Source organism: Dermacentor andersoni, chromosome 8 (genome assembly GCF_023375885.2).
Source record: "Dermacentor andersoni chromosome 8, qqDerAnde1_hic_scaffold, whole genome shotgun sequence".
Taxonomy (NCBI): domain Eukaryota; kingdom Metazoa; phylum Arthropoda; class Arachnida; order Ixodida; family Ixodidae; genus Dermacentor; species Dermacentor andersoni.
In genome coordinates, this window is record NC_092821.1 from 58,583,737 (window position 1) to 58,608,429 (window position 24,693).

A 24,693-nucleotide genomic window follows, 5' to 3' on the forward strand; every position below is an offset into this window, starting at 1 on the left:
AGTGAAAAATATAAGTTCAGTGTTTTCGGTGTAACTCACTGCATTTTCTTAATTTGTCATCAAATGCACCTTAGAACGGTGCAACTTATATGCAATCCTATATTTCGAAAAACTGCCATTTTGAAGGGAATGTGACTTATACAAAGATGCGACTTATAGACCGAAAAATGCTCTATGTGTCAAGTAATTCTATTAAGTCTCGTACCTGTGCGTCAAAAAATGTGACACATCTATTACGTGACAAGCTTCACAGTTGGAAAATATTTACCACATCACGACCAAAGGGAAGTTTCTGCATCCAGTGACCACAGTGCACCGCTAGGTGTTGCAGCCAAAATAGCAGGTCAGTCTATGTCAGTCTGTAACGATATGAAATTTCACATAAGATTATACCAGAAGTGTTGTTTTAATATACCAAGAAATTTGTTGTTCTGCAGAATGTGCTGATAAACAACTTCCCTGCAGGACAAGCCTAGTGAAATTTCCATGACTGCACTACTTTCGCAGCTTTTACAGCATTGCCTCCTTTGTGTGAAGCGCAGCTCAGTGCTAACTTGATGCTAGCTTCTAGTACTTTAAATTCTTGTGGAACCCACCAGAGTCTTAATAATACCATGCAAGTATCAATGCCATGGCATTACTTTATAACTGTGCAAGGGCGAAATGCATACTCCGGTCAAAGTATTTGCAGGGTTGTTCATTCAGGAGCCACATATGTAGTCCCTTTTAAAGAAGCTTGTGTGACGCGTAGTGCATGCGCAATTATGAAGTGACACACTTTATGTGCTTTCCAAGTTCCTTCCATGTTTCTGGACTTGCACATGTGTGACGGAGTGAAGGTGACGAAACAAACTTAGCAGCACATATGAGGTTATTGTTAGGAATATATAGTAACAATGGGGCATCAGAGATAAAGCGAAACCGTGCTAGCTCCTGCAGTCATCTAGCTAGCACTGCATTTGTTTCATATCTTTTAGTCTCTCATACCGAGCAGCAGCAGGCTAGTGAGCGTATTTCTGTATGCTCCTTAAGGTTGGATTTCCCTGGGATAAATATTTGGGAGTTCTTTTTTTGCATGATATGACTTGGTCTTTGCCCATTAAACTAACATGCAAGAAGCTCTTCGACGCCTCGATTATTTGCAGTGCATGCTTCGATCCGCACCAAAACACACTAGACTATTAACCTATATAACCCTAATAAGCGCAATATTGGAGTGTTCCTTCATCACATGAAATCCCCATCATAAAAAAGATGTCAAATTGTTAGAATCAGTAGAGAAAAAAGCTGTTAGGCTTATCTGTCGTCGTTATGATAGATATTTTTCACCCTCTTCGAACCTTTCTAACCTGAAGTTTAGCACACTCCAGAAACGTCGCACTTTGATTGTTTGAAGTTTTTGCACATTTATGATAGTTCGCCATGTTATTCTCGGCATTATATTTCATTTTCAGCCTCCTCAAATACTTGTCAATATCATGCTCAAACTATTTTTCCGCATAGTTCTCATTTAGACTTGGTTTTGTGCAGTTTTTTTTCTCATATGATTCAGTGCTGGAATTCTTTGCCTAGGAATGTACATGAATGCACTTTAGATGAATTTCTTACAGCTATTAGTTGTAATGTATCTGTGAAATTCATTCTTCTCTTCCTACTCCTGCTATAGCCAAATGTTTGGCTGCAATATATACAAATAAATAAGTAAAGAAAATAAGAAGCTATGGTAACATATCTGGAACAGGCTTCTTCAGTTATATTATTACGATATTATCACGAGATGCTCAAAAGACGAGCCGCCGCGAGAACGACAAAGTGGGGCTGTGCCCTTGGCGCGAGCGAATGTCGGCCTGGCGCTCTGGCTCCAGTGTAAACAGCCTGTAAATAATTTCTTCCGTCTGTGTCTTTCTACACGTAACATTCTGGTAGAGGTGCGGTGTCGTTCTACACGTAACAATACGCATGCTTCATTTATGTGCTGTACTGCCACCTTGGATGACCTTCTGGCATGTAACTGTTGAGGCCACTGACATTTCGAAAAAGGCTCTGCATGTGCAACTGCCAGTGTGGTTATAATTAGTGCCTCAAATATTTTTTTACTTTCTATAGGTACCCAGGAAAGCTATATGAAGAGGCAGCGAGAAAACTCATCACAATGTTCCCCAGCCTGGCTGACTCAACAGGAACTGGATATGTAAGCACATGTCACATTTTCTGTGCTGTCAATGTGCAAAATAAGTGTACAGGTCCAAAAGTTAGCTGACACACAATGTGTAATATAAATTTTTGTTGTTCAGTGTCATACACTGTATTACACATTACAGAGCAAGGCAATGCCCTGGCACCAGTTGTAATGTTGGCAGTTACATAGAAGAGGCAGGGCAACATGCTAATCAGTTATTGCGCTGGCCGCAACAGTATGCCGTAGGTGGCAGCACCGTCATTAATAGTCTGGATAGCACTCAGCAGCACGCATTGAAATGTACATGATGGTGCTTCACTGTGTTCAATTTAGGCGTATTTCCTGCTGATTAATTGCGTTGACTGTTATTTCTATTATGTGTAAAAAAGTTTTAATAGTTGCTTAATTTATTTCCGGGACTCCTGGCGTGTGCAGCTGCGTTTTAAAGCAAAATATCAAAGGAGAAAGCTAAAGACGCAAGATGAGGCCGCTGGTTCTCTGCCTCTCAAAAGAACCAGGAACACTGAGGAGGTCACACAGAAGCGAGTCTCTCGGCCATCTCTTGTATGTGGCGAAGTGTCTCATTATTTTGAGGACAGTCCTGCTGTTTAGGTAGCACTCCACTCTGAACATTTCATGAGCTGTTCAGTTGTAAAGACAACACAACTACCATAATATCCTACTTAATGAATACCAAAGTATTATGCAGGAAGGATTGGTGCCACCAAAATTTGAGAGTATGTAATTAAGCTATTAAGAATAGTTATGTTCTAATCATGTAAAATGAAAAAAAGATTATTTGAATGGTTATCTGTCATTTCGACTGAGAGATCTTCATCGAGGACGTAATTACTTTCATATAGCAATCTGCCAGAGCCACATTGGGGGAAGATAATAAAGGGGCTCATAAGAGTTATTACGGCGTGGGGCTAAAACAAAAAAACTTGGGTTGCTTAGTATAAGCAATGACCAGATTGGTGCTCCTCTGATAAGTGCAGGTGTCAAAAAGGCCAAGTGATGACACATGCAATGAAGTGCAAGCATGTTTCTTTTGTAAAACAAGAACGGCAATTATTTGGACATTTGAAGAAGCTTGCTTTTGAAATGTCGGGATAGCATATCTTCTTCCATGTCAGAAATGCACGCTCCTTTTAAAGTTCTAAGCGGTACATTATTCTACTTCCTGTTTTCTGAAAATAGGCCCCAGCCAAGTTGCAGTGTGTGCTTGCATGTGTGGGTCCTTCCCCATTATTGATGTCCCCATTCGGTGAAGAACCAACAGCAGTACCCCTCCCAGTTCCCGTCTTATAAGAACTAAACACCACCACTTTTCCCCCCTTTCTATTTTATTGAACACATTGACTTCCTTCGCCCTACTCTATACACCAGCTTGTTCTCATATTCCTCCATTGCATGTCTAGGAGAGTGACCTTTGCTTATATAAACACTGCTAAGCAGACCAGTTGCTGCTTTGAGGCAGACGAGTCCCCTTGTCAATCTCGGTAACATTCTTTGTTTGACCATTGTTAATTGCTTGAAGGCTGCATTTTCTTCTTAAGATATCTTCATACGTTAGTATCTGAATGTAATGCAAGAAATATGTTTGTTTTACGAAAACCTTGTGTTATAAGCTGAATTTTATTATTTAGTCGAATCCGACGATATCGAACCCGTTTAAATCGAATTATTTTATATACCGAACAATTTCTGGACACCGTGTAGTTACAATGAGTATATATAGCAAAAATGACGCTTACATCGAGCAAAAATAGCAGCAACTCCCGATATATCGAACGTCAAGCGGCAGAAAAGTGCCCCCAGAAGTTGGCTTTCCCTCGCCGTGGTGGGCAAACCCGGCGGTGCGGCTCCATCCAACCGCTCTCCCTACCAAGAATGCGCTGCCTTGGACGAGCAGTCACCAGCCCCCTGCAAAAAATGATCTTGGCCCTCCCGCAGCGCTTGATCAGACAGCCAATCAGAGGCCATTGTGCCCTCGTCGTGCAAGATGGCGGAAGTGCCAGTTGTCTCGCTGCTTTTCTGTTTAATTGTGTGCGCGCCTTGTGTGCCTTCTGCCGCAGTGTTGCCGTGATGAAGCGGTAGAATTTGCCTTTCGTCGTCAAGCTCGAAATCTTAAATCGACTCGAACGCGGTGAGAAGTCGGATGTCCCCGCAGCATGCAAGATTTTGAGGAGCACTCTCAGCATGACCTTGGAAGAATAAGGGGGAGATTAGGGCTAAAGTGGCCGAACTCGCGACCCGATGCCCGTGGTGCCCGACGCGTACGCACGGCCGTGTACGAGTGGTTCATTCAAAATTGCTTCAGCCGTGCCGGCACGGCTTCTGCGTGCTTGGTGATGACTGTAAATTCTGATGAATGCGACGAAGCCGTTGGTGGTGTTGCCGAAGTTTGGAGTGAGCTGTCAGAATTTTCGGAAGCTGTTGACGAATCGACGGTGGATAAGTTGGTGAGTGCAAATAATGGTGTGGCGATCACGGGAGAGCCCGAAAACGAAGACTACATTGCCGACATTGTACCGAGCACAAGTGAAAGTGGGCACAATGAGGAAAGCAACGACGGTCCTTTGCCCACATCCTCCGAAGTTATTGGTGCGCTCGCACTAGTCCGGTGCTTCTGCAGGAATGCGGAAGGTTGCGGCCTAAGCTGCTCCGACTGCGACTCCTTAGACAATGTGGAGAAGTGCGTGCGTCGCAGGCAGCGAAATTGCTCAAGCAAAAGAAAATGGAGGACTTTCATGCGAAACTAAGCTAGGTTCACCACTAAAGTGATTTTACAAATGTTATGCACTTTTATGACATCCAATTATTTAGCGGGCTTATATTGAATTACGCTCTATATCGAACTGATAGGCGTTTTTTTTGCGAGTGCGATATAGCCTGGTTCGACTGTATGTATTTTTGTTGTCCAGACTGCCAAGGTTTATTATGAAAATAGATTGTAGTTTTTAGACCTTGTTCCTTACAGCCATGCCATTCTTTTGGTGTGTGGGGTGCAACATTTCATTTCATTTCATTTATTATACCCTCAAGACCACAAGGTATTACAGAGGGGAGTGGGGTAAAAAAAAAAAGTTACATAACAAAGAAAGCAAAGAAGGCAGCAAGTGATGTAGTCATACACATGTGAAGCCCGAAGCGATGGTGTTGATTATGGCCGTACGAAATTGTGCTTGGTCTTCAATTGCAATCAACGCGGCGGGAAGGTGGTTCCATTCTTGGCACGTCCTAGGAAGAAAAGACTCGTGACAAGCTCTAGTGTGACACTGCAAAACTCCAACTTTGTGATGATGATCAATGCGAGGAGAAATGTAGGTTGGGGATGAAATAAGATTATCGCGCAGATATGAATTATGGAAGTATATTTTATGAAACAAAGCCAGGCGAGAGCATTTGCGACGAGCAGAAAGTGGTGGAAGTTGGAGGATGTTTTTCATAGAAGTTACGCTAGCCGTGCGGTTATAATTGCTTAGGATGAAACGCGAGGCATTATTTTGAACACGTTCGAGAGAATGGATTAGTGTCTCAGCATATGGGTCCCAAATTGACGAAGCGTATTCCATTTTACTCCTAATTAGCGTCTTGTATAAAATTAACTTTAATGATGGCGGAGCGGAAGAGAAGTTTCGGCGGATATAACCTAACATGCGATTACTTTTATTGATAACGCTGTCGATGTGTAAAGTCCAGGAAAGAGTAGAGGTTAAATGGACACCTAGGTATTTGTAGGATATAACTGCTTCCATGGCAGTATTACTAAGGTAATAGGTCGGAAGAGGAAGTTCACGGCGGGTTACACGCATGGTTTTGCACTTAGATGGGTTTAGTTTCATTAACCACAAGTCGCACCAGTTACAGACAGCGTTAATGTCGTTTTGCAGAATGTTAGCATCATCGGCGTCAGAAGTTTCACGAAGAATAACGCAATCGTCGGCAAAGAGATAAATGTTAGAAGAAATTTCATTGGGTAAGTCGTTAATATAAATCAAAAAAAGGAGAGGGCCTAACACTGAACCTTGAGGAACGCCAGATTCAACAGGGCTAGATGTAGAGAAGTGGTTATTAAATGCAACGAACTGGGATCGATTAAGAAGAAAGTGCTCTAGCCATGTAAACAGATTAGGGTCAAGATTTAGTTTACTAAGCTTAAAAATGAGTAGTTTGTGACATACCTTGTCGAAAGCCTTTTCAAAGTCGAAGAAAACACAGTCTGCGCATGAACCTTTATCAAGAATAAGATGAAGATCGTGAGTGAACGAAAGCAGTTGTGTTTCACAGCACAAATGTTTGCGGAAACCGTGCTGTGCACGTGTGAAGAATGAGTTATCATCCAAGTGCTTAACTAAATGAGAAAACAAGATATGTTCGAGTACTTTACAAGGAATGTTAGTGAGGGAAAAGGGGCGGTAGTTATGAGGTGAGCATTTGTTGCCGGACTTGTGAAGTGGAACCACCTTCCCAATTTTCCAGTCTGCAGGGAGCTGATGGGTGTCCAAAGATTGCTGGAATATTTTTGAAAGTAATAAAGATGAGTAAACAGAAGTGTTTTTCAAAAACTTTGCGGTAATCAGGTCTGGACCAGGGCTTGACGACATCTTTAGATTTTTAATTACATTTTCTACACCAAGTGGCTCGATCCTAATAAAATCCATGGCCGGGTAACTGCAGCTATTTAGGGTGGGAAACACAGGATCAGGACATACAACGAAATTACTGCAGAATACGGAGTTTAGGGTACGGGGACATTCAGCGTCGGGTATTTTTGATCCACTAGAATCAGCTAAGGTTATTGTATCATCTTTGGAAGGGTTTATGATGCGCCAAAACTTTTTTGGGTCTTCTGTAAGCATTGTAGGCAAAGTGTGTTCTTGAAACATACTTTTAGCGAGTTTTTTAGCTGCTATGTAAGCTTCGTTGGCGTCCTTGTAAGCGTCCCACTTAGATGCCACGCGACATTTTTTTGCGATGCGGTACAAGCGTTTTTTACGATTGCAAAGCCTCTTTAGGTGAGAATTAAACCAAGGCGCCTTAGAGTTCGACGATATAATACGCGACGGAATAAACTTATCAGTTAGTTCATGTACTTTGTTTCTGAATATGATCCAGTTATGGTCTACCGTGCGATCTTCGAAGTTACTTAAGAAGAGGTCGAGGAAGTTTGATAATTCCAAGTTTATATCGTTAAAGTTGGCCTTGTCGTAGTCATATATTAACTTTTTTTTAACAGCCGGCTTGGACAGAGGAGACATAACGTTAAATGAAAGAACTAGATGGTCGCTTACACCAGGTATACGTGAAACATTCGTAATAAGGTCAGGATGAGAGCATAATATCAAGTCTAAGATATTGGCAGTACCCTTTGAAATTCTTGTTGGTTCAGAGACTAGTTGAGTTAAAGAAAATAAAGAACAAAGATCAAGAAATTCATTACACTTTGAAGAATATGGATAACAAGCAGGTGGACCAGCATTCCAATTTATATTCGGGAAGTTAAAGTCCCCCATTAATATAACAGGTGCTTTTGGATGCAGCACAAAAAGTGTGTGTAGTGCGTCATGAAGTTCGGCAGTGAAAGAAGACGGGTAAGAGGGAGGGCGGTAACAAACAGCGAAAATAAATTTTCGATGGCCTAGGTCAACGCAGGCGCACACTATTTCTAGGTTGCTGTGAAAGGTAACGTGATGACAAGGTAAAGATTTCGAAATGGCAAGCAGTGCACCTCCACCGTGGCCAGTCATGCGATCACAACGGAAGATATGAAAGCGGGATACGTCAAAAATTTCACAGTCGTACACCTGAGGATGCAACCACGTTTCAGTTAGAGCGATTATACCGGCACCGCAGTTGTCGACGAGAGAGTTAATTGCTTCGCGCTTGTTAATCACACTTCTTACATTAGCAAGAAGCACTGTGGCATGTGCTGATGAAACAAGGCCGCTACCCCTCGCGTGTTCCTACGTAGCAAAGGGACTGCCAGAACTGACAGCTGTGGCCGCGCCATTAGGCAGTGCATGCGTGATTTGCTTGACGCAGTCACTCGTTGGGTCGTACAGGAAGGATTGCCTACCAATAAAAAGCTTATTAAACCTTATCTGAAACGGGGGAGAATTGGGCTGGCGCTTACCAAATTCGATAAGCTTTTTCCTTGCGTGCCTTGTAGCGGGCGAGAAGTCCTCAGAAACAAAAACGTTGTTAGCTTTCAGCTTGCTCCGCGAGGAAAGTATGGTTTCCTTGACCTTAAAGTTGGTTAATTTCATTATGACGGGGCGGCACTTCCCGTCTGAAAAAGTTCCGATACGATGCGCGCGTTCAACCGAGTTCGGTGGCAGATCACGTTCCATCGCAGACGACAAGGCAGCGATTGTTTTCTGTTCGGTCTGCAGCCATGATTCCCGGGAGTCAGGTATGCCATAAAAAATTAGGTTGTTACGCCTTGTTCTGTCCTCCAGATCATCTAGACGAGCTATAAGGGTGACCTGCTGTTTTTGCAGACTTTCCGCTGATTGTTGCACTTTGACCAAGTCACTACAGACTTTGTCAAGCGTTTCGGATTTCTTTTCTAGCGATTCCAGGCGACGGTAAATGTTAGTTAGCTTGCTTTCAATAACTTGTTGGCTTGTTTTGACGTCCTTCACGTCCTTTTTTAACTCAGCCTGGCCTTTGGCAAGCTCACCTGTTGTCTTTTTTATGTCTTTTAGCATTTGTAGGACAGAACAAACTTCATCGGACTGAAGTTCATTAGCACTATTAGAAGCAACGACATCTTGGCTAGATTTTTGTGGTTTTGGAGGCCCTGGGTTTTCCTCGACATCGCCACATTTTAACAACAGCAGACTCATATTAAAGCAGTCGCACACAATATCAAAGAAAACAAGTGGGCAGGGGAGCAGCAATAGGGAGCGATTGTCACTCCGTCTAGCGTACAAAGCCAAATTGTTACGCACCTGAGGAGCGAAGAAATGATGCATATGAAGCATACTGTCATAAGCGCTGCTCCACTGCCCACTAAAGGGGTAGACCATCCGCGCGTTGCTTTTGAAGAAGCCGGGCATGGGCGTTTCTTCCGGTGTAGTCGTCCCAGAAGCGATGAGCTTCCTGTCCAGCAGCCAACTGTGTGAAGGCGGCTTGTAGGTCTCAGCACGTGTGCTGTCGATGAAAACACGTTGGCCATGATCAGCAACCGCGCAAGCGCCAACTTGAGGGTAGATATGCAGGGGCGCAGACGGTGAAACATTCGCCAGGATCAGCAACACCTGAGGAGCGAAGAAATGATGCATATGAAGCATACTGTCATAAGCGCTGCTCCACTGCCCACTATATATTGCATAAATGCATAAATGGCATGAAAATTATATTGCATAAATGGCATGAAAATTCTGTATTTCATAACCGTGCTTGCCTTTCCAGGCTCATGACATGGGCGATGCTGAGGATGACATGAGCCTGCTCATGCATGTGGAGTCCATGCAGAAAGAGGCAAGGAAAGCCTCTCCGGACACCACTACCTCTTAGATGCTATGATGCGCACATTTGCCGAGAGGAGAAAGTGGATTTCGGAAGAAACGCCAAGTGTCCAGGACATTGTCGAAAAATATCCTGCCCTTGCTGTTGGCTCCGTGGTACGCATTTGTTGTGCATTCTTTTCTCACACGATGCACATTTTAGTGTGACCTAATGCATGCAGTCTTCAATGATTAATGAGATAATTGCTGGAGAACTTATAAGCTGCAGTGTTTAAGGACTCTGCATTGACCATGTCGCCAAAAACTGTCTGCATGAAGCCAAAGCGGCTCTTCTGTTTTTGTTCACTTTCTGTAGTTTCATCGTATACCCGGGTCAATGACCGCATATTTCCTGCTTATGGATTTTTACATAATTTAATGTAGTGAGCTGTCTGTAATACCTCAATTTCTGCCAATTTCTGTAAATCTCGGCGTTAAAGCATCAATTCTACCCTTTCTTCTATTCCTATCCTACTTGTCGAGCCACTGTTAAAGATCTTGTGATAAAGGAGGTGGCATTTTATTTGATTCACCAGGCTCAGTTTTCCAATTGTAGATATACCAACATCAAAGTCATGCGAGATTATTCACCATTCCAGTGTCAACTCAAGGAACCAGTTACCAGAGCAATTGAAGCTCTTCTGTAGTGTCTGACACCATAAAGCTGCCTGGAATTCTTGCTCTTAATTTCTCGCTTTCTAACTTTGTACTTTTTAGGTCCTCCAGGAATTTAAAGCAATCACTAATGTGAGCCTGATTGATGTATTGAGAGGAGTCCTTGACCCAATAGCCCACAAAATTCTTCAAAGTGCGCAGAAGAAACGCCACCTTGAAGATTTTCTCATGGGGCTGGAGAAAATGAAAGATGGCATACCCCAGCCGGAGCAGAACGGTATGGTTACTTTCAGCAAAGGTACATTAACTTCTTGTTGTTCCACATGAAAACACTTGTATCATGAGAAGCCAACAAACAATGACACCAAGGACAACGTAGGGGAAATTATTTGTACTTACTAATTGAATTAAAGAAATGTTAAATTAATGGCAATGAAAGTTGATGAAAAAACAACTTGCCCTAAGTGGAGAATGATCCCACGTCTTCGCACTACGCGTGCAAAGAGAATGACAGGGATAGACAAGACAGCACAAAGCACTAACTTTTAACAAGATTTCATTGCCATGCAATGCCAAGGAGCATTTACAAACCATGAAAGGGAACATACGCAGCGGCTTATGTGGTGGTAGAACAGGCAGCCGACTTGTCCTGCTTTCCCCGACGCCTCTGTGCACATTTGTATAGGGTCATTTCATGCAAAACGCCCCAGACACGGAAAGTGACCATCATTGATTTTCTTGAAAAAAAATTAGGCTAGACGGCTGTTGTGTGAATAAGGTTTCACCAAAGTATTTTTGTTGCAGAAAATGTTTTGCTTACATGAGCGCTCTTTGAGATTTCTGCACAGAAGCAAAAGTTGGTTGGAGGTACATATTTTTTATTCAGGTCTGAAACTAGGTGCAATAACAGATTGTATTGGCATCCTTCTTTCATATGACGTCATAATTGAATGCATTTTAGAATTTTCCGTGTTTATTTGGCTCGGTAAAAAGAAGCAATAGAAGTTACGGTTTCAGAAATCTTTTCCATAAGCTTCGTTGCTTTTGAGCTACCATAATTTTTCTCCCGTTCTGCCTCTTGCTATACCGTATGCTAAAAATAATTTGGAATTAATAATAAATATATTTTTTTAGAAAAATACCTGCGAATTCAAGTTGGCAAGATAATTAATTTATTGTGATATTCAAGCCAAATTTAAGCATTGAGACCCTTTAGATCAAGATATTTCAAATATCGCAATATACGCATCGACCCCTTAGCTTGTGATTCAGAAATTTTCGTTTGAGTAAATTTTGTCTGAAGCGAGAAAACCATTTTTGAAGTCAACAACCAATATCACCAGCAGGCGCTGTGTACATGCCACTGCTGTCGTCGTCTTTGTGTTGTCGTCTGGTCTTCTCGTCATCTGCCACCCAGCAATCAACAGCTCGTATACGGGGTGATCATTTTCAGATTTATGTAACTTTTAAAAATTGTCTACTGCACATACCATAATTCTAGTCCTTGAGCTGAATTGTTCAGAGAGGTGGACATTACTTGCATCAAAAATCGAAACACATCTTCAACAAAATAACAAATGTTCGCTAATCAATTTCCTAATTGAAATACGTATTGAAATTTACACGCTGTAGCTGGTGAGATTGACAGGCATATCCACTTCGAATGAATTTCCAGAATGCCACCAGTTTCGATATGCGTCATCAAACTCTCCGTAAAGATTCACTGTTGGTCCGCTTACTTTTCTTTAACAAAATGCTCTTTTATGCATTGAAGTACAAAAGTAACTGTATTTCATCCCATACTTTGGGAAGTATTTCGAAATCGGTGTCATTCTGGAAATTCATTCTAAATGAATACGTCTGACAATCAATATGTGCCGTACAATAACTAATTAGGAAGTTAATTAGTGAGCGTTCGTAATTTTGTTGAAGATGTGTTTCGATTTTTGGTGCAGGTCCAACTCTCTGAACAATCGAGCACAAGGACTGGAATTGTGGTATCTGCAACATGGGATTTTTGAAAAAATTCCATAAAACTGAAAGCACGAGGTCGCGGGATCGAATCCCGGCCACGGCGGCCGCATTTCGATGGGGGCGAAATGCGAAAACACCCGTGTACTTAGATTTAGGTGCACGTTAAAAAACCCCAGGTGGTCGAAATTTCCGGAGTCCTCCCCTACGGCGTGCGTCATAATCAGAAAGTGGTTTTGGCACGTAAAACACCATAATTAAAAAAAACTGAAAAATGATCACCCCGTATACTAGCCGTCGTCTGCTGGGCGGCAAATGACAAGGAAAAGGGCACACAACGCGGAGACGACGAGAGCGGCGGCATGTACACAGAGTGCCTGCTGGTGATGTTGGATGTCGAATTCAAAAAATTGTTTTCTCGCTTCAGGCAACATTTACTCGAACGAAAATTTCTGAATCGCAAGCTAAGAGGTTGGTGCGTATATTGAGCTACCTCACATACTTTTATCTGGAGAGCCTTAATGCTTAAATTTGGCTTGAATATTGCATAAAATTCATTTCCTTCCAATTTTGGAGGTATTCTTTTCGAAAGATATATTTATTAATAATTCCAAATTATCTTAAGCATACACTATAGCAACAGGCAAAAAGGGAGAAAAATTATGGTAGCTGAAAAAATAACGCAGCTTATGGAAAAGAATTTATGAAAATGCAACATTTATTGCATTTTTACTGAGCCAAATAAACATGGAAAATTCTAAAATGCTTTCAATTATGACGTCATATGAAAGAACGATGCCAATACAATTGTCTAAAATAAAATTTGCTATTGCACATAGTTTCAGACCTGATTAAAAATATGTACTTACAACCAACTTTTGCTTCCTTGCGGAAATCTCAGCGCTCACATGATCAAAACATTTTTTGCAACTAAAATACTTTGGTGAAACCTTATTCACACAATAGCCATCTAGCCCAATTTTTTCAAGAAAATCACCGATGGTCACTCTAAGTGTCTGGGATGTTTTGCATGGAATGATCCTATAGCAATCTTCTACTGAGTGAAAACCGGTGCCATATCATGGATATGCAGCACCTGCTGTCACTTAGAGTGAAACATTTTTAATTAGCTGTGTGCAGTGCGTTTCCTACTAAGCTCATGCTGTCATTGGCGAGAGAACCATGTGTACGTGTATGCCTTGGGAGTGTCTGTGCAGTAAGGTTTTTTCATACGCGCTCTACTCCTGACCATGCATCAGTGTAGTGACAATGAGCTGCTTCCGTTTCTACAAGCGATATGCACTTAGCAGTCCTGCACAAGGACTCAGCAGCACAGAGTCTTTTGGTTATGATCTGTTAAAAGCGTGTAGTGTGCCTGCAACTGTGGCAACAGCGCTTAGTGACTTAGTCATGCGCATGCTTCCCAAGCTTGAGGCAGGTGGCAAACACTATATCTCAGCATCGGCACCCCTGCCTGTGGTTACCACCATTATTAAAGAGCAGAATGAACAAAAGCCTGTGGCTACTACAGTTTTATGCGTTGCATATTGCAATCACTCAGTTCAGCCCTTGGGCGCGGCCGCGTAGCCACCATTGAGGGTATGAGCCATTGTTCATTGCTGCGCGTCTCATATGTCGGTCTATTCTCTTTTAAGTTTGCTATGTTTGTTATTAAGTTGCTTCTATTTTTATGCGCTGCATATTGCAATCACTCAGTTCAGCCCTTGGGCGCGGCCGGGCAGCAACCATTGACCTTTAGCGCAACCACGTGACGTGACGTCACGACCGCCGGAGGAAAAGCTGGGCCCCAACTCGCGCAATATGCAACGCATTCTTGGCTTAACCAAGCTAAGCCTGGCCATTCTTTAGGTTTTGTATATTCAAAGTTAGGGGATACAAATTGCTGTGCATATGTAGTATATAATGTAAATAAAGGACTGCAAAAGGAGAACAAAAGAGAGCAAGCAGGACGTTGGACTTCAGTATGCGTCAAGAGGCTAGTTCATCTTTCATATTTGCCGTATTTATTAATCTTTCTTTTCTACCACCTTGTTATTTTTCAGACTTGATGCTCACCGCGGCCATATTTGTGCTGCCCAGCCTGGTGAAGGAACGGATTGAGGCGTTTGTGTGCAGTGGCGTGAGTTCTTTCATTCTTTTAGGGCAAACAGAACACATTAGAATGCTCACAGCTGCTGTAAGGTGCAATGGTTTTGCCATGTTCGGTTGTACCTTTGTATGTAAACAGGCTATCAAGGTTGATAATGGTGTATGAGCACAGAATAGGCACCTTAGGTGTAGCCATGTGTCGGATATTTCAAATGCAAGGCATTTTCTAAAACCAGTGATTTATTATAAGCATGAAAGGCCTACTTTATGCCTGTTCTGAAGTTCAGGAAATGCATATTCCCACAGCAGCAGCAAAATAGATACATAAGATAAACAGCAGTGCAAGGGGAAGCAACTTTTGCATTCATTATTTAAACGAGATGTCTTGATGTCTCATTAATAGGGCATATCCTAAACTTCAGAATAGGCATAAAGTACGCATTTTATGCTTATTATAAATCACTCATTTTAGAAAATGCTTTGATTTGAAAAAGCAACACGACTATACCTAAGGTGCCTATGTGATGCGATTGATGTGAAAGTACAAAGATGCCAATTTGAAAGTAGGCATAAAATACACTTACTGTATTTAAAAAAAAAAGAATGAAAACTCGTGCAGAAAATTTTTTGCGGCATTTATTTAGATGAGAAAAGCATCTCTAAAACAATTTCTCAGAGAGCTAAGAAAGCAATTCATGGGCACCTATGAATCCGTAGAAACTGTGCGTGCTCGATACAAAAGGCTCCTAGCAAAGTCGAGATCAGTGATCAGGCCCTGTTGCCTTAGCAATCATTACTTCTTTTTATAAAATTTATATTTTTTACGTCCTCTGAAAAAGAAATTCAGCGGAGAAGCTAAATTATGCAGACAGCTGAGGAGCATGGGGCTGTGCTCTCCTTATGCTAAAGTTGCTTGCTGTGGTGGATGAACTGTGCAAGTTCACTGGTAACACAGGATGTATTTCTGCAGTGTTTGTTCCAGCTCTGTACTTGCATAACGTTTCCAAATAAGTGGTAATTCTGTTTGTGTTAGTGTACTCTTGCAAGGCTGCCTCTCAATACATTTTTCTGGGCACTGTAAAACTTAATGTTAAGTGCAAATTACGAAATTATCACTGCTAAAATCAGTATCAATAAAATTAGTGAGCTGATCAAAAAGGCACCGAACGTTCATCTGATGATATATGTTCACTGAAAAGATTATATGGGGTAGAAATTAGCAGAAAGACAAAAAAATGTTTGCCAGATTTTGGGGAAAGAAATTTAAAGTGCCTGAACCCTAGTCATGTATTTTATTCTGAATACACATTGCTTTTTCTGAATGGTATTACTCCTAAGGCCACTTGCAATGCATCACTCTTCCAGAAGCCTGAAGCGGTGCATCTTGTGCCAACCGTTACCCACACCGACAACATACTGGAGGTGCAAGAGTTTACGGTCCAGCTGGAAGCGCTCGAGATCCAGGCGCCCAACCTTCTACAAGCGGTCGCCACACAAATGGCATTGTATTGGACTTTCAATATTGTTTTTTGTGCGAAAGCACAGAAAACTTTCGACCTTCTGTGCTGCCTGATTGGCATAAGCAGTGGCATCCAAGCGACACCACTTGTCCGTGTGGCACAGACCTTGCTGCAGCAGTAATGTTGCTTCGAAAATAAACTATTTTTCACTCCCCCACCCCACTTTTCTGTTGTGACATAGTTTTGACCAAGTTGCAGCATGCAACCCTCAGCCAAGGCACACACTCAGAAGGCTATATATGGAACGTGTGAGGATGAAACATTAATCCCCAGTGGAGGAAGAATTCATTCCTGGCAGCGCAAAGCTAGTGCAAAAGCTGGTCCAAAGGGAGAAAGTGGTGCTCCCCACTGGATAATCTGCGAGGATAAACTGTTAGTCTGGGGGGGGGGGGAGGATTGGAAAGGATAAAGATTTAGTCCTTGTGGGGCGTATGTACAGGGATACATGTTTAGTCCTACAGCACGAACTGTTAGTCTGAGGGGGAGCATCTGGAAGGATGAACATTTAGTCCTTTGTGGGAGCATGTGCAAGGAGCATCTGTTAGTCCCCTTGGGAGCAACTGCTGGAGGAGGAACAGTTGGTCCTTTTGCAGTTACTCTCGAAGGGACGAATGTTTCGTCCTTGAGGGACTAATGGTTGTGGCAATGCACTTACTCCCCAAAGAGACTAACCTACCTACCCTTTTTAGTCATTTCTTGCTTAGAGTGTACGCCCTGAAAGTTAACTCAGATGTTAAACATCCTTGTCATTCTACTATATGCGACTTGTCCACTACTAGGCTGTTTCGTAACCGCCCAGCCGCTAGGCCTCCTCTGTCCCTCCGGTTGGACGCACTCTAAGAAAAAACAGGGGTCCCTCTGTTACACAATGTCCTAATGGCTCCTACACGGCTTCCACCGCCTTGGAAGTGGCAGACTATCCAATGTGACATCTCTTAGAAATATCGAAACGAACCCTGGAGGCACACATATATTCGCATTTTCTGGAACTCGAGGAGAAGTACTTATGTGATGAAGTTTACACAGATGCTTCGAAGTCGCCAGCTGGTGTTGCTTACGCAGCTCTGGTACCCTCATTTTCAACATCTGGAGCACTAAACCCACTCCAGTATCTTTACAGCGGAAGCATACGCCATTCTTAAGGCTATTCGACAGACACGGCTCACAAATATCGCTAAGGCTGTTATGTTCACAGACTCATTAGGTGTAGTGAGAGCCCTAATTAGCCTACGAAAACCCCCGCAGTCTGCGTCAGCAGGCGTTTGGTGTGTTGCGACACCACGTACCCGAGCACACGAGGGTTGGACCCTCCCGCGTCTAACCGTGCGCGGCTTAGCCGTGTCCGGGGAAAAGGGGATCCTGGGGGTTGAGCCAATGCCGAGTGTTTGGACCTTTACGGCCCCTCGGCGCCGGCAACACACCGCTTTGGCCTCGGCTTCACGTAGACGGCACCTCCGGACTGACCCACCCGGGGAAAATCGGTAGTTGCCTTTTCCTGTCTCTCCCTCCTTCCAGCCTTCGTCTTTCTCTCACTTTTCATCTTTCCTGTCTTCTCCTGGCTTCCCTTTACTTCCAATTTTTCCAGGCAGCAAGGGTTAACCTTGTGTGAATAGCCAACCTAGGTTATCTCATATTTGGTTATAGTGATAACGTTAAGTATGGACAGCTGGGCTAGTTGGTTATGATTAGCATTATGAAACATAGTTCCAGCGCACATTTGGACAAGGACGAGGAGAGAAAGACAACACGAACGCCGGACTTCAACTGAATTTTATTCATGGAAAACAGGGCTTTATGTACACAGGGGGAGGGGGTGGGGGACTGCTAGTGCGCAGGACTACTCAAAAATATTTCCTTGGTCTAGGCAAAGGTCATCAGAGGTGTCAAAACAAAAATAAAAAAGGAAAAACTCTTCCCTCTCTTTTTTACATCACTCAGTAGAATCTTGTTCATCTCCCGCCCTACCTTGCTGGTTCGACACCCCCGTTTGCCCTGAGATAATCAATTTCTTTTGTCCCGAGTGCAACAGAAGGTGCACTGACACAGTAGTCGTTTTGTTAAATTTTTTTTTACACCTCTGATGACCTTTGCCTAGACCAAGGAAATATTTTTTAGTGGTCCTGTGCACTAGCAGTCCCCTACCCCCTCCCCCTGTGTACATAAAGCCCTGTTTTCCATGAATAAAATTCAGTTGATGTCCGGCGTTCGTGTTGTCTTTCTCTCCTCGTCCTTGTCTAAATGTGCGCTCGAACTATGTTTCATAATGCTAATCATAACCAACTAGCCCAGCTGTCCATACTTAGCGATATACTTTCTAGTACATTGGGCCCTTTCTCCCCTCCTCCTTTATGTGCAAACCCTTCCTCGACCCTTGTCAACCTTTTAGCAGTGACCACATGCCGTGCAAGAGAGCTCACGTTTGCTCTGGACCACCGTCTTGTCCTACCTGGTGTTCATGCCCTGTTTGCGCCGTGCTTCCCATCTGCCCGACATTCAAGAAGGATAATGAAGATTATGCGCTCCGAGCTGTGGCGACAGATCAGACACCTGCAGAACTGCCTGCGCACCTACTCCGCTTCGTTAGTGCCTGGACAGAATGGTGACCCACTTTTCCGAACGCTGAACAGTGAGGCTACAAGGACTGCCGAGTTTTTGTGGAGCATGTGTCTTAGAAATCTGTGTGCGTTGAAGAAAGCGCAAGTGCGACAGCATGTTGCTCCAAAGCAAGTCACCTGCATCGGTGAGTGTGACTTGCCTGAAAAGGTTGCAGCTGTGCTAAGCCATGATCCTAAGTTTTGTATCGAGCCTACAGAAGAACCGGTACGAATGCTGTCTATAGTCAGAAATGTGGCCGCGGCAGCCAGTTCAGATGAACAAGAGCGATGTTTAGCTGAAGGCGTAGAGTCACTGCAACATAGTGGTGCGCCTTTTGCTCCAAAATTACCTGTCAGATTCACTGTTAACTACTTGAAGAGCAAAGACCTTAACCTATTAGTTGGGGACAAAGGGGGCGGCTTTGTTGTGATGCCAAAAGGTCTGTTCCTACAGAGGGCAAATGAGGCTATCGCAAAAAACTTTGTCCCAGTGACTGTGTCGTTAGCTAAAGTGAAGAAAAAGGCTATTGCTTTATGTGAAGAGCTCAACCTATAAAAATTAAGAAAGAGCATCAACGCTGCTGACATTGTGTCTTTGAGTGTTTTCTTCACTGTAAAGACCCACAAGGAATCTGATCAATTCAGGGCTATTGTCACTGAGAAAGGCTCCTGGCAGGGCATCTTGTCAAGGTATCTGCAGAAGCACCTTAGTACCATTCCGTTAGAAGACCCTTTCCTGGTAAAAAATTCTACGGAGGTTACCGAATATTTTTCTGGCTGTGAAACCTCGTGTCAAAAGAGGTTTGCATTTTCTATCGATGTAGAAGGTTTTGTTTTACTCATTGCCTCATCCTGAGCTTTTCAGCGCGGTTAGAAGCCACATTGAAGACATGGCACCAGTGGCCTTCCAAAACATGACTGGGTTATCAACCGACAATTTTTAGAGCTAATTTCCTTTTATCTCTCATCCACCATTATCACTTTTAATGACAGCTGTTTTATCCAAAAAGAAGGAGTGTGCATCGGCTCTTGCCTAGCACCACTTTTAAGCGATATTTTCTTAGCAAGTATTGACAAGCGCATTCAAGCGTCCCTTTACAACGCAGGCGTGCAGAAAGTTTTTAGATATGTCGACGATTACCTCGTGGTAATGAATACGACTGATGCTCAGGATAAAGGCAATAGTATAAGCAACATTCTCGATATTTTTGCTAGTAACGCCTTTGGAATGAAGTTCACGCACGAACTGCCGCAAGATGGTCGCATCCAGTACCTCGACTTGTGTCTTATTTTTCATGGAGCGCGCGTGTGCTGGCAGTACAAGCCACGGTCGAAAAAACAAATTCTGAATTATCAATCGGCCCACTCCAAGCTCGTAAAAAGAGCTATAGCAAAAAACTGCATCCGCTCTGCTCTAGACAAGTCATGCGAACATCAAGTTCGTGACAGCGTCGACGCCCAGCTAAGGCGTCTGGAGAAGGCCGGGTTCCACGGAGAAATCGTGGCCTCGGTGGTAGCGAGCCAGATTCGCGAGGCAAAGGCTGGTGGGAGGCGCAGGCCGAAAAAAGACGCACGCCCGCAAAAGCGCCCTGTCGTAGTGCCCTATTGGCACCAGGTTTCTCACCGCCTCAAGAAGGTTGGCGACAGGTGCGGGGTGCGTGTTGTGTTCTCAGCACCGGAAAAGCTGGGACGAATGTATCGCCTAGTAAACGAATCCCAGAAGAAGCCAGCCTGCAAAATAAAGCACACCAAAGCCGTCGTTGAATGTGATGTCGGCGTTGTGTACAGTATTCCCCTCGCCTGTGGGAAATGCTATATTGGCCAAACCGGGCGCTGTCTGAATGAACGCTTGCTAGAGCATCGCAGGAATGCTACATTACTAAGTGGCGCTGGTCATTTAGCCGACCACATTCGCCGTTGCTCGCACAAGCCAGCATGCAAGGCGTTTTTCGAACGAACACGCGTATTGCGCAAGTATAGCAATCAGAAACACCGGGAAATATTTGAAGCGTTTTGTATCTACAATGAAAACGATTACTGTGTCAGTGCACCTTCTGTTGCACTCGGGACAAAAGAAATTGATTATCTCAGGGCAAACGGGGGTGTCGAACCAGCAAGGTAGGGCGGGATGATGATGATATGTGGTGTTTAACGGCGCAAGGGCCAGGTGTGGCCAAAGAGCGCCATGACAAGTGGTGATGTTGACGATGTATTATGGAGATGTGACTTGGCTGTAAAGTGGCCTAAAAATAGTTGCTGTAAAGTGCATAAAATCTGCGTGATATAAAATTATGGCGATGATTAATGACGAATACTATGAACAATAAAATCCATCGTAAAAGAATGACACAGAATAGAAAATATATGAGATAATAAAAAATACCTGGAGCACTGTTGCCTCACCGGAGCCCTTGAAACACAAGAGCCTAGAGGCACGTGCTGTACAAAAGAACTATCACAGCGCTATCCTCTATAGAGAGGAGGCGCTACGAACGTGTGGGGCTAATAACATTTAATACAACATCTTTCAAAAAACCTAGGACGGCGTTGGTGTCAAAGAGTGGTTCTGGACCAAGTAACATAACGGGATGAAGGGGGATGTGGTGCCGGTATGCTAACAGAAAATGTTTCTTTCTTTCGGATTCGGCTTCCCGACACTCCAGTAGGACGTGGAGGACGGTCAGCCTCTCCCCGCATCTACCACAGTTTGGAGGCTCGTTTCCCGTGAGTAAAAAGTTATGTGTGCCAAAAGTGTGTCCTATTCTTAGACGGCAGAATAGGACATCTGTCCTGCGGGACTTTGTTACAGGAGGCCAGAAACCTAATTGTGGCTTTATTACATGCAGTTTATTATTTATTTCTTCGTCCCACATGCGTTGCCAATGCTTTCGTAGTTTCCTTCTTAAGAAAGGCTTCAGGTCTGTGACAGGGACCGAAGCAGTAGAATTAACTGCATGAGATGAAGTTGATGTGGCCATCTGGTCGGCTAGAATGTTTCCCTCGATGCCCCTGTGTCCACGCACCCAGCATATAATCAAATGTTGGTTAGATATATATGCTTTACACAGTACGGAATAGAGTTCATTAAATACTGGATTTTTGTGATTACAGAAAGACATCAAGGCCTTCACAACACTGAGGGAGTCTGTATATATAACTGATCTCTGGAGTTGTGATTTATTTATATGCTTTACGGCCGACAGCAGTGCGTAGGCCTCAGCCGTAAATATACTAGTTTCCGGATGCAGTACGACGGATTCCGAGAAGGATGGACCGACGGCTGCATAGGACACCCCGTCGTGTGACTTCGATGCGTCTGTGTAGAACTCCGTGCAGGAGTATTTGTGCTGGAGTTCCCGGAAATGCATTTGAATTTCAACCTCTGCAGCGTGTTTTGTAACTTTCATGAAAGATATATCGCATTGTATCAGCTGCCACTCCCAAGGAGGTAGCAGCTTGGCTGGTTGCATTAGGCGAAGGTCGAGGAGTGGGACATGCATTTCATGACTAAGGTCCCTCACACGCAGCGAGAAAGGCTGTCTTACGGAGGGACGATTATGAAAGAGTGTAGCATATGTCAAATCATTAACGGTAGTATAACACGGATGCTGAGGATTAGAGTGGACTTTCAGAAAATATGTTTGGCTGATGTATGTTCTCTGGAGATAAAGTGACCACTCGTTCGATTCGGCGTATAAACTTTCAACAGGACTTGTCCTGAAAGCGCCCGTGGCTAAACGGATACCTAGGTGGTGAATAGGGTCTAGCATTTTTAGCGCACTCGGGGCGGCAGAGTGATAAATCACGGCACCATAGTCTAGGCGTGAACGAATGAGGCTTTTATAGAGTTTCAATAAAGACATCCTGTCACTACCCCATGTACTCTGGGATAGGAGTTTCATTATGTTCATCGTTTTTAGACATTTTTCTTTAAGATGTTTAATGTGGGGGACGAAAGTGAGTCTGTAGTCAAGTATGACACCTAGAAATTTGTGTTCTTTGTTTACAGGTATTTGTTGTCCACCCAGTTCTAAGCAAGGGTCTGGGATCATTCCTCTCTTTCTTGTAAAAAGAACGCAAGTGCTTTTGTTAGGATTGATCTTAAATCCATTCCTGTCTGCCCACATTGAAACTTTGTTCAGGCCATGCTGTACCTGTCTCTCGCACACTGCGAGGTTACAGGATTTGAAAGCTATCTGAATGTCGTCCACGTAGACAGAGTAAAAGATGGCCTGAGGTAATGAAGCGCGAAGCGTGTTCATCTTCACGATGAAGAGCGTGCAGCTGAGCACGCCTCCTTGGGGTACACCCGTTTCTTGCGTAAAAGGACGTGAGAGTGCATTGCCTACTTTTACCCGGAACGTACGATTTGACAGATAGCTTTCCATTATGTTAAGCATATTACCGTGGATGCCCATTTCTGACAGGTCTCTTAAGATTCCGTAACGCCACGTTGTGTCATAGGCCTTTTCCATATCGAGAAATATCGATAGGAAGAACTGTTTATGTATGAATGCCTCCCGAATATTTGCTTCAACACGTACGAGATGATCGGTTGTGGACCGCCCTTCTCGGAAGCCGCATTGATAAGGATCAAGCATTTTGCTCATTTCAAGGAACTGGATCAGTCGCCGATTAATCATTTTTTCACATACCTTACAAAGGCAACTTGTGAGGGCTATCGGGCGGTAACTTGCAGCTGAGGAAGGGTCTTTACCTTGTTTCAAAACAGGGACCACAATAGCTTCCTTCCATGCGGTTGGAAGGTACCCTGCATCCCAGATGGTGTTGAAAAGTGTGAGTAGTGTAACTTGCGTGTCATCGTGTAAGTTTTTGAGCATTTCATATATGATTCTGTCAGATCCGGGTGCAGAGCTCTTGCATGAGCTCAAGGCAGCTTTCAACTCAGCAATACTGAATGAGCAGTTGTAGGATTCACTCTGTGGACATTTTCTTTTGAGTGGCTTACATTCTTCTATTTGCTTATATTTCAGGAAGGATTTCGAATAATGTTTTGAACTTGACACACTCTCAAAGTGCTCCCCAAGTGAGTCTGCCTGATGTTGCAGCGTATCACCCTGTGTGTTTACCAGAGGGAGTGAATATGTTTGTCTCCCTCTAATTCTATTTACGCGGTTCCAGACTTTCGCCTCATCTGTAAACGAGTTGATGTTCGATAAAAACTTTTGCCAGCTCTCTCTTCTGGCCTGTCGTCGGGTTCTCCTGCCTTGAGACTTAACTTTCTTAAAGTTAACGAGATTCTCTGCAGTGGGCGAAGCGCGTAGCAACCCCCACGCTTTGTTTTGATTCCTACGTGCGACTCTACATTCATCGTTCCACCACGGGACATGCCGTTTGCATGCCGAGCCACTTACTTCACGTATGCATTTAGATGCGGCATCTATAATAAAAGCTCTAAGGTAATCCACAGCAGCATCAGTTTGTAACGAGGACATGTCATCCCATGATATGCTAGTTATGGTTCGCAATTTCTCCCAGTCGGCTGTGTCAACCTGCCACCTAGGAGCCTGTGGTAGATATTCGTTTTCTTTAAGTGTTCTTAAGAGTATGGGGAAGTGGTCGCTTCCGTAAGGATTGTTCGCAACTTCCCACTCCAGTTCAGGCAGTATAGACGGGGAAACTATGCTGAGATCAATTGAAGAAAAGGTATTATTTGCAAGACAGTAATAAGTGGGTTTCTTCTTATTCAAAAGGCACGCACCAGAAGAAAAAAGGAACTGTTCAACAAGACGACCTCGCGCATCTATACGACAGTCACCCCACAGGGAGCTGTGCGCATTGAGATCGCCAAGAACAACATAAGGTTCTGGCAATTCGTCTATAAATGACTGGAATTCATGTTTGTTTAATTTGTAGTGTGGGGGTACGTAAAGCGAGCGAATGGTGATGAGTTTGTTTAGGAGGACAGCTCGAACTGCCACTGCTTCAAGAGGCGTTTGGAGCTGTAAATGTTGACATGCAATGCTTTTGTGGATAACTATAGCTACACCTCCCGATGACGCGATAGCATCATCGCGATCTTTGCGAAAAGTTATATACTGTCGGAGAAAGTTTGTGTGTTTTGATTTTAGGTGTGTTTCCTGTAAACACAGCACTTTTGGATTGTGTTTGTGTATGAGTTCTTGTACGTCATCCAGGTTTCTAAGAAGACCTCTGACGTTCCATTG

At 43.6% G+C, this 24,693-nt stretch overlaps 1 pseudogene; it reads left to right on the plus strand.

Annotated features, from left to right (window-relative positions):
• Positions 1 to 16,062, plus strand: part of LOC126526248 (uncharacterized) — a 29,799-nt pseudogene extending 13,737 nt beyond the window's left edge.
• Positions 16,063 to 24,693: the final 8,631 nt, after the last annotated feature.